The sequence below is a fragment of the Charadrius vociferus genome, unplaced genomic scaffold (assembly GCF_000708025.1).
Source record: "Charadrius vociferus isolate BGI_N301 unplaced genomic scaffold, ASM70802v2 scaffold649, whole genome shotgun sequence".
In the NCBI taxonomy this organism is placed as follows: Eukaryota; Metazoa; Chordata; class Aves; order Charadriiformes; family Charadriidae; genus Charadrius; species Charadrius vociferus.
The window spans coordinates 311,318-321,752 of NW_009650124.1; the positions used below are offsets into that span (position 1 = coordinate 311,318).

The following is a 10,435-nucleotide window of genomic DNA, read 5'->3' on the forward strand; positions in this document are numbered from 1 at the left end:
TCTGGTACATTTGTTGAGAAAGCCAGAAAATTACAGCCTGTATACATATACTTTTACATATATATTCCACAGTTATTCAGTAGGTGGCAGTTAAAAGCCTAGATGAGCTTTGCAGTCGCCATTGAGGCAGTAGCACCAGCAGGGGCTGGAGCCAGTCCATCCATAAAAGCAGAAAGAACGAGAGAGGCTGCAATTAAGGCACCAAAAAAAAAAAGACGCCAGCCACCGCCGAGCGCTGGGCAAAGCAGCCGGCGACAGAGCCGCAGCCCCCTTCATTAAGACAGGGGCTCCTTTCTGGTGGAGGAAACCCAGGGCAGAGAGGGTGAACAGCTGGTGCGATGACAGGCAGAAACTGAAGAGCATTTGGAGCTTTCTGTTCCTACACAGGTAAGTATTTTTTTCCCTCGTTTTTCTACATCACTTTGTACAATAAACCTAGCTTTGCACTGAGATTGGAGATCTTTATTTCCTTTGGCCAAAATCCACGGTCCACACTCAGGCAAAATTTCGACCAAAGTCAATAGAGTTTTGCGTGAGTTACGACTGCAAGATTTGATCTAAGTGTATATCTTATGCAGAGAACATGTCATGCTATAATCTGGGGCTGAAAAGGAAGCCAGAAGCTGGTCATATGCATACTGACCAGTTAAACAATATCATTTTTCTGTGTGCTGGGACACTAGTAATGGCTTCAGAACCTTTTTAAAAACTGTCTTTCATTAAAACTCGATGTGCTGAATTTTGCCCTAGTTTACACCACCACCACTGCAGTGGTTTAAGGAGAGATTCAATTTTTTTAAAATGAAGCTACATTTTAACTTATATGATGGAAGAATACTAAAATGTTGAGTCTGAATAAAATAACACCAGGTGTTGCGTCCTTTGAAACAAACAAAACTTTGCAGTGTTCCACTGACAGGCAGGCAATATTTTATTTGTTCAGTAGGATGTGTCCCTCTCAATTAAATGAAAGAAAATAAATCACAAAAGGCCATTCTCAAGTGTTTGTGAGTGACTGAATTCAGATTGGGTAACACCTCCTCTCTTGCTATCTTCCCCATGAAACGTGGGATGCTCTGTACGCTGCAGCACTCAGTCACAGCTGGGTGAGCCCAGAATGGAGCAAAAAGACTTAATGTATTTTATTTTAAAAGCATTTTCTGAATGTCTTATTTTCATGAGTATCTAGTCATACATGAATATATATATGCCTGTGTATAAATGCGTACACGTATAGGTATGTAATGTGTGCATCCCCATACCTTTCCATGAAAATGGAGGTGTTGCAACTGATTGCTGTTATACATTTGCCAGGGTTTACAGTTTATTGTATCTAGAATGTTTGCAGGTCTCACAATTTTTAATTCGAGGTCAGAGGGCTATTTTGTCTTCCCCTCCCCCTCCCCCGGCCTTTTATTTTCTGACTGATGGACCTGTGTTCAGGAGCTGCTCCCTGGGGTCCAGCTGTGCTTACTAAATGCGGTAGTGCCCAATTGTCACAGAATGGTATCCATGCTGCCGTTCAAGGGCTATGAAATATGGTATCCCTCCAGGTTTCATGCTCTCTCTCACACTGCACACCACATTTCTGAGGCTTTTGCATGGAGAACTGTCCAAACATGGAACAGGTTCAAATACACAGCTGCAAACCAATGGCCCCATGGAACTCCAGGAATGATTGTGATGTACAGCTATTTATCTTCATTCCTGGGAAGAGAGAAGAATGAATGGGTATAAATGGGCTGTGAATAGAGTTAGGCGGGAAGGGTTCACACCATTAGAGCAGCAAGGTTCTGAAATTACCTTGTTGAAGTAATAAAAAGAAAAGGCTCTAAATGCTTTTCAGTTGAAACTTGATGGAAAGGATTGTGTGAAATGGTTGCCTGCAATGGCAAAGAATTGGATTTGATAACACAGAAGTTCTCTTTCAGTACTAAATACCATTCTTACTTTTCACTGGAATTTGCCTGCTTTGAAAAGTCTCTTTGCAAATGGGTCAAGGTGTTTGGAAACACAGTTTTCCACACATCTCACATCAGAGCCAAATGAAAGCATATTTCTCTTCTAGGTTGTGCTGCACTGTTGTTTACACGAGCAGACATGTAAGCCCTAATGGTCATCAGGCTGAATAATATTTCTCTCTCATAGTACAGAACAGAGCTCTTTGGAAGATGATTGGAGTTCAGGTGCTCCTTCCGGCCAAGTAGTCAAGATTATATTACTCTGACACAGCAGTCTCTCTAGTACGAACAAAAATAATGGATAGTATATAAACTGATAATGCTGTTCCTGAAATTGTTACTAGTGCTGGTTCTAGTTTCCTTTGAGGATCACCTGATTACTTTCTTTTGTGCTGACACACCTGTCCATGTAGAGATCCCAACATCATGTATGAAAAAGACTAACACTTTCATTGTGACAGTGTGTGGTATTGCCTCAAACTTCCCTTATTTTTAAAGGCTGCAGTAAACAGCATCCTGGTTCAGAGATGATCCTACAGAATGACAGCATTCAATTCTACATTCCCTTTTCCTCTACTTTCTTTTTATAACATGATCCTTCTCTTGCCTTTTTGTGGTTTTGAATTACATACTACATCGGTTGCTTTCAATTTGCTAAGTACCTCAGTAACTATTCAGTAATATATAATAAGCTGCATTTGAATGTTCCAGCTCCTACACTGTACGTGAGTTTCAGACCATTTGTACACTTAGACTGAAACAGTATTCACTGTGGGAAATTTGGTTTGGTATGTAGGGTTAATCCTGAATGTTTGTTACTTTGCTGTTAATAATTTATATTACTAGGCCTAATTAAGTAATTCTCAGCATTAGATACGAGAAAAATGGCAATGTTGTGAAACATGAATACATCATATTAGCAATATTACTTTCGCTTTTAAAGGAAAAATTTCCTTAAGTGTACCAGGAAAAAAAAAAATATTGGAAAATATTTTCTGTTTGTTATTTTTTACTTTCCACCCAAACAAAGGTTTTTAAGTATCAATTAATAGATACTTTCACTGCATTCTTATTGTTGCATTAAAATTAAAATGTGCATTAAATTATTTTATCTTACTGCTGGGAGGGCAGTGGAAAAGACCTACTGAGTGACAATGCAACTGTATGTATGAATCCAAACAGAACACACTTTATTTTGCCTTTTTGAGAAAACAAATATTGATTTGTTTTCAATAATAAAATATTGATTACTGTATAATTCTTGAAATTAGTATCAAAGGAAGACGAGCAAAATGTCAAAAAGGGCATGTAAAGTCTGTGACAAAAACACTTTTCCACTCACACCAAGGTTAGGACCACCTCCTCTTGAGCAAAGAAATTTAAGTTGAAAGTTAAATTTCCATATCTGAGATGAAAATCAGTCTCTGGTTTCTCTGACTGTGCAGGGCTGCAGTATGCTATGGCAGCACAATGCAATCACCCTCACCCTGACTGCAGGTAATGGAATTGGTTTTAGTTGAGTCTGGATAAGTGTCAATGAAGTCACAACAGCCTTTTAGCATCCTCATTTAAAGTATGTATATAGTAAAGCAACCATATGAAAAGAGCGAATCCATTCCTGGACTACAGTTGTTTCTTATCCAAAATGTCCAGTGGTTCTGACTTAAAATTAACGTGAAGCTAAGAAAAGAAGACTTACCCACTTTTATTTCTTTTTATTTATGTTTATATTCTTTCCTGAAAATCTAGACTGACAGCTTTTGTCTGTTCTGGAATGGTTAGTTATTTAAATAATCAAATATTAGCTACCACCAATAGCCAAAATATTGCTGTAAACACAACTAAAAAGCAGTACATTTTTCCTGATTTTTTCACTCAAACATTAAAATGTTACCATGTGTTACTGAGAAAGTATTTTTTAATCTTTAGAATATAGTTTTTATAATTTTGTCTACTGCTACAAGGAAAAGAAACATGAATTGAGAATAAACTACTCTAAAGGTTAAACCTACCTTTCTTACTTCAGAATAGGAAGAACTAAAAGCTGGGTCAGGGATGACAACTAATATGAAGTTGCATTTCTGTTTAAAAGTTTAAAAAAAAATTCAGAAAGGAAAGTATTCAGTCCCAAGATGCAGATTTGCAAACTAATTCTTGAAGAAAATGCACTTTAGAGTAAAAAGAAATATAAATAAAATTTCCCGCCCCCCCAGACCGGCTTATGATAAATTGCACATCACAGACAGCAAATAGCTGCTTGTGAACATTTAGAAACTTCTATCAGAAAGCTGTCAGGAATGATACCATACCCCACAGTTATACTTTCAACCCTTTCTGTTTTGCAGAAAATTTTTGGTGGAAGCACAGGCTGCTTCTTGCTAGTGCCTGGAAGCATGTCGACAATTGCATTACTTAAGTACTGGTCAGAGATCCTTCTGGGTCCTGAAACCTGCTGTAGTAACTTTTTCACAAGTTGTTGCCCAACAAACCAGCTGCAAAAAGTGTTATATTAGCTGCTAGGGATTTTGGAGGACTCACCATACACAGCTAGGACAGCAAGACAGAAACTCATATTCTTACTTTAAGCCATGTTGTTTTGAATGGGATGTTATCTGGGCTGTGGAAGAGTACCAGAAGTGTTCCAGTGGTCAGGATAGCAACCAAGCTATCCTTTCCAGCCCAGCAAGGAAAAGTAATGATAGGAGTTATATTGATAAGAATAAGTCAGAAGCCCTTTACCTTCAATAATTCTGTAGAAGACATGCACAAATAGTCTCAAATTAATAGTAAAGAATTGAGAACGACAGTGGAAAAGCAAGAGGGCCACTGGTCTTGGTACAGTTTTTCTGCTGAATGGAAGCCAGTCTTCCACAGACACATGGCTGTTCTGTGTAAAGACACACATTTATATGGAACTAGCTTGTTGCCTTTGCTGTGATTTTTATCATGAATCTCACAATATATGGAATTTAATATCCAAAGCCTCTAGAGCTAAATGATTATTTGGGATATATTCCTTCTTGGTTTTGTTTTTTTTAGTGTTTCATATGTTTCTAACTTTCTCCATTCAGGAAAACTTAAAAGCTGCACACATCTTTTTCCATGAGATGCAGAATAAAAAGTCACCCATTTTGGCTAGCGGACATCTGGAGAAGCAGAAGTTCACTACAGCATGTAAAGTCATAGCTAATTGCCAAAAAGAGTATTACGCTACTAAAAAAACAGAAGGGCTGAAAGGTCAGACTGAGGCTCTGATTCTGCATTTATGAGTGACATATTCCAGTTAATAACCCTACTGCTCTACCCAATGACATAATATCCTACATGTTGAAAGGTGAACATACCCCATTGTAGGCTGGTCTTTCCATCTTTACTCAGGGAAATTAAATTTACTGAAAACGGAGCAAAAACTACAGTATTTGGTCTGTTAATCTGGGGAGAAAAGTCCAAAAAATCAGTCCCACAGGGAGTTGAATACAATGCTGTTATCTTGACATTTTTATTCCTATGTGTGAATTCACAAATACCAAGCTACATATATGCAAAGGCTTCTGAGTCACTTTGCACTGAGTTTTGACCCTAAGCACTTAAAACATTAAGACACTGCTTTACCAAAATGTTTGAATAGATAAATAAATAAATATAAGAATATCTCCATTTAAGTCAGTGAAGTATCTAACATGCCTAGAGCAAAGCCTGAATTTAAAGAGGAACTGAGTCATGAAATTCTCCTTCTTTAATTTTAAGATTAGCCAATCCACTAAATAGGAAGTGACAACCAGTAGGACACCTGTCCACCCTGGTTAAATTTAGCGTATTATTGCTGTTTCTGCATGAAAGGGAGTTTTTTTTCATGCGGTAAGTATGTTCAATGATGCTGAACCTTGTTCTATGGTAACACTTCATTAACACATACCGGTTACTCAAGGGTTAGTTTTGAAAGCTCTTGGGCAGCAACAGTCCAAATAATTTAAGTGTTCTCCTCATTCTAAAGCTCTTTGTTGGACCAGGTCCAGCACCTTCTGCATTTTCTGCATGTGAACCCTTAGCAGAGAAGGAAATCAACAGATCCCTCTGCATTGTCCATTCTTCTGTCACAAGTCCTGCCTTTTCCGTCAGCAAGCAATGACACTTTGGAAAACTCATCTAATTCTCTCCCCTTTCTTTTTCCACTTCTTTCTTGCCTAGTAAATCTATTTCTGCCACAATCTCTGCTGGCCATATCTTAGCCCAAGAGCTGGTAAAGATTTTCTTACTGTAACAACTATGTGTTTGGGTTTTTGTTTTATCAAGCGATCTGTTTGATATGATAATTTACGGGGCTTCAAACAATTTTGAAAAGGCATTGCTTTGGGAATGAGATTTTTGACATTGCTGTGAGGAAAATATGACAATTTGCTAATGCAGAGCACAACATTTGTGACCACAGCATGGTATAGGGGCTGGATTCTACCTCCTTTACATACAGGTGTTCTTTGGACAATATTGTACTTCTGTAAATACAGAACAAAACTGCAACAATTTACTCAGAAAGACTCTTGTCCTTTCTATTACTCTTTTATGTTAGTCTGGCAGTATGAAGGGAATCTGCAAAACCTCTCAGGGAACCTCTCTGAAAAAACTGTCTAAAATTGATATCCTGGCTTAATACCTAGACTGCATATGTAGTGTAGTATACGCATTTGTAATGTAGTGAAGAATCTGTCCCAAAATGCAAGAAACACTTTAGCCAACGTTGAAAAAAATTGAGCCATTTTTATTTTTTTTCCCTTTTTCTTTTTTAGATATTTGAAAGCAACACTAATGTCACCTAGGCCAAACTTCCCCAAAGCACACACTTAGTTTGCTGTCATTCTGGTCATGCAGGGCAGTTTTAGATTTATGCACCACCTCAGTCCCATGCAGTTGTGTACAGACTGAGCCACTACTTTCATTTTAGTTAGAAATCTCTAAATGATGAATTTTCTATGCAATTTCAAACAAATCAAACATTGTAGAGAGTCTAGCTCTAAAATGGAAACCATTTAAGTCGAAACAAATTGAATTTGAAGTTTGAATTTGTGCTTCCTGTGAATATGCTGAATGAGGAGAACGTCTGATTTTGTCTCTTTCAGAAGGTCAAGTAAATATTACAACAAGAACAATGTGTCAAAGGAAACAGCAGGTTTATGACATGCAACTTTATTTTTCATTTCCACAGAAGATGCCATTTTCTCTGTAACTCAGTCTGGTCTGCTTCATTCTGGCTGATGATATAAAATATTAAGTTGGCATTGCTTTTCTCTCAAACTATAGTTGAGAACAACTCTGTCATTTTCTGCCATGGCTTTTTGTGGCATCCAGCTTTGTGTTGACTCTGAAAATAAAACTGGAACTCTGAAAACCTCTGCTCATTCAGATATTTTTTGGTCATGCTTGGTAACTTCTACACAGATCGTAAAGTTAGATTATTAAGTTGCTTTCAGTGTTCAGTAGTTGAATGCTGTTTGGCCAACATGAATTGTGATATTGAAAAATTCCCATGTAATATCTAACTGGTACATCTACATTGAGCAGCCAAACATTACTGATTTTCTTAATCTTTCCTCCACTGTAAACAGCCTTTATACCACGAATGCTGTATATGTAGACTTTAGAAACAATGTTCAATTAGACTACAATTAAGCCCAGATTAAAAAAAAGATGAGAAAAATGTACACAATTTAAACACTTTCCTAAGAACTTTGCTGAACTGGAACCTACATGTCGCGTGAATGGAGCCTGTCTTCCTTTTCAAGGTAAGTTTTTTTACATGGCATTAACTCAGCTTTCTTTCAGTAAACCAGTACAGTAGTACTTGGCCACTCAGTGCCAAAAGTCTTAGGTGGATTTAATCTTCACTGATCATGCTTTATTGCCATTATTTTGAAACACCATTCTTCACCATCCTTCATCATTAACTGAAATCAATGTTAACAGTGGGCAAGATTCAGTGACCAATTTTATAAACTTTTGTCTTGGAGGGACTCCTATCATGAGCTTGTAGACTAATGCAAACACCAAGCTATCACTATGAAACAACAGCAAAACTGGTGCTGGAGTCTGAGAAGTTTCTGGCAGCAACTCATTTAACTAGTTATCGACATTTAATCATCAGCAGTTTCCTAAAGCAATGAGATGTTGTAGGCCAATAATTCTTTTCAGGAATAAAACAAGATGCTTTGCTCAAACTGCGGTGGAGACAGTGAAAAAAACCCAGAGAAATCTTAAGTCAAGTGGTTTAGTGATCTTTGACACTGCATAGATACTTTGAGCAAAATACTGCTATCTTCAAGTCCCACTTCACACTATTATATGAAAGACTTTTTTGCATTTCAAAACTTCATGGGTATTTTTGGAGGAAGAAAGTATGTTCCAAAATATCTGACACACTTCCCTATATTTTTGGTTGTAAAGGAATATAAAAAGTTATGACAATTAGGAATAAATACTTTCTAGCCTAATATTTGTTATCCAACAATCTCTGTATAGTATCTGCTAACAAAAGTACAAGGAAGTCACTAATATGTAGATAAACATTTTGAAAACAAGGTATAATGTTGCAATAAGTTATCAAACTGAAATTTTGATATGGCAAAGCAAATTCAGGATGCAGTTGTAGTCTAAATGCATCAAATAACTTTAATTGCCCTGATTAGTACTTTGAATCCATGCATAGCTACTCATGTTCATGTGACTTGGCCAGCCATCCTCCTATTCTGTGTAAACATGCAAAGCAAAAAGAGGAGGTATTTTGAATGGACATTTATCTCGGTTCAAGGCTTGCCCAACTATCAGTGACACAGACATTAACAGTGTGAAAATATTCGTCTTTGTTAACAAAGATGGCAAGAACAAAACCTGCATAAAAGCCAGAGCTAACATAAATGGGAAGTGCTACAGCATTTATGCCGTGAAGAAGTCAGGATTTACACTAGCTGGTCATCAAGAAGCAGACTTTCATAGAACATTTTGTTCAGCATGAGAATAAAAAAAGTGCTTTCCACAGGGACTGGAACTTCATGTTGCAAGAAAAAGCTGGTTTAACTGTTACCATTTTGTCTTCAAACATGTCCAAATTCCCACTGATTTGAAAAGGCCAAAGCAAAGGAAGCACAGAAAAAGAAATAAAAACAATGAAAAATTGAGTTTGGCAGTAAAAGGCGAAGACACTGGAAGTAGAAAAATCCCCATTCTTTAAGTCCATGTTCATTGGTAAATATGGTGACAATAGTCTCCCAGAAATGCCTGTTTATATGCATAATAGACAACAAGTAAAAACTTACAGAGCTTTCTTTCTCTCTTGTATGTAAATAGTGTGTACCGTTTTCACCTTTGAGATGGTGAAATGACCATTAACCTTACAACCATGCTGAAATCCATCTTATCTGTAACTACATTTGGTATTTTTCTTCACCTTGCACCTCATATCTTTGCATAGTGGTGTCATCGCTGGATGGACTACTAATTTAAATTGATGCAGACTTTGGAACTAAATGCATGGCTTTTACTTTATTGGATTTTCACCATAATAATGACAATGTAACCAGAGACATCTCCTTAGACTTAAAAAAAAAAAAAAAATAAGTGACTGACATGAGATGATTTGATCTGAGGAAAAAGAGCTTTCAGGAAATTAATACACAACATTTGACAATTGCGGTATTGCGTATCAGACTGACATCTCAGTAGAACATCGTAAAACCTCAAGAACTGGATCAGTTAAGACACAATCAAACCCTCTGACTCCAGAAAGCAAAGGTAGTGTCAGGTTTTACAAAACGAATGTTACCCCCAAAAGATAATATCTAGCCAAAGAATTTAAATGAAATTTGCAACCTGTGACATTTCATGGAAGTCTAACAATGCAAACATGATGACAAAAATCTTCTGCAGCAAAAAACACAAACCTGTGGAAAGACTGGAAGACTGGAAAGAGAGCAATTTTTTCTATACCTACTTTCAAGTACAGACAGGAAGGGGTCACCAGCTGTGAGATTCTAATCTCATGTTACTCTAAGGGGAAGAATTCAAGTAAATAATTTTTCAGAAGTTATTTTTCAGCCTCCCTGTACCTTTTGCCCATTATTGCATGTGTTATTCATGGCTTAAATGCAAACATAAGATGCAAGTCATAAATACAATTGATAGAAAAGTTAGACCATAAAAAATAATTAGACATAGGAGATAACTATGGAGGCCCAGTGGCTAAATACAGGATCAGTGACATAGATTCAGTAAATGCTAACACACCCACATGTAATTAGACACCTAAAGAACATTGTTTGAACTTTGAAGTTCATAATCTTTAATGAGAAGTACTTTAAACATTTTTTAAACACATATTTTTGTTATCATTACATAAGAAAATAACTGATTTTATATCAAAATGACTGAGTCATTAAACTGTATCCTTCGGCCAGAACAACTCTTCAGTTCTTTTACCTGGCATGTCA

The 10,435-nt window shown here is 36.9% G+C and overlaps 1 protein-coding gene across 1 annotated transcript in view; it reads left to right on the forward strand.

Annotated features, from left to right (window-relative positions):
- The first annotated feature begins 288 nt into the window (after nucleotides 1–288).
- The window catches only part of DIRAS2 (DIRAS family, GTP-binding RAS-like 2), a 15,434-nt gene continuing 5,287 nt past the window's right edge, over nucleotides 289–10,435 (forward strand). The window contains exon 1 of the mRNA XM_009892386.1: nucleotides 289–387. The gene's annotated coding sequence lies outside the window, so the exon portion shown is untranslated. The remainder of the gene's footprint in view (nucleotides 388–10,435) is intronic.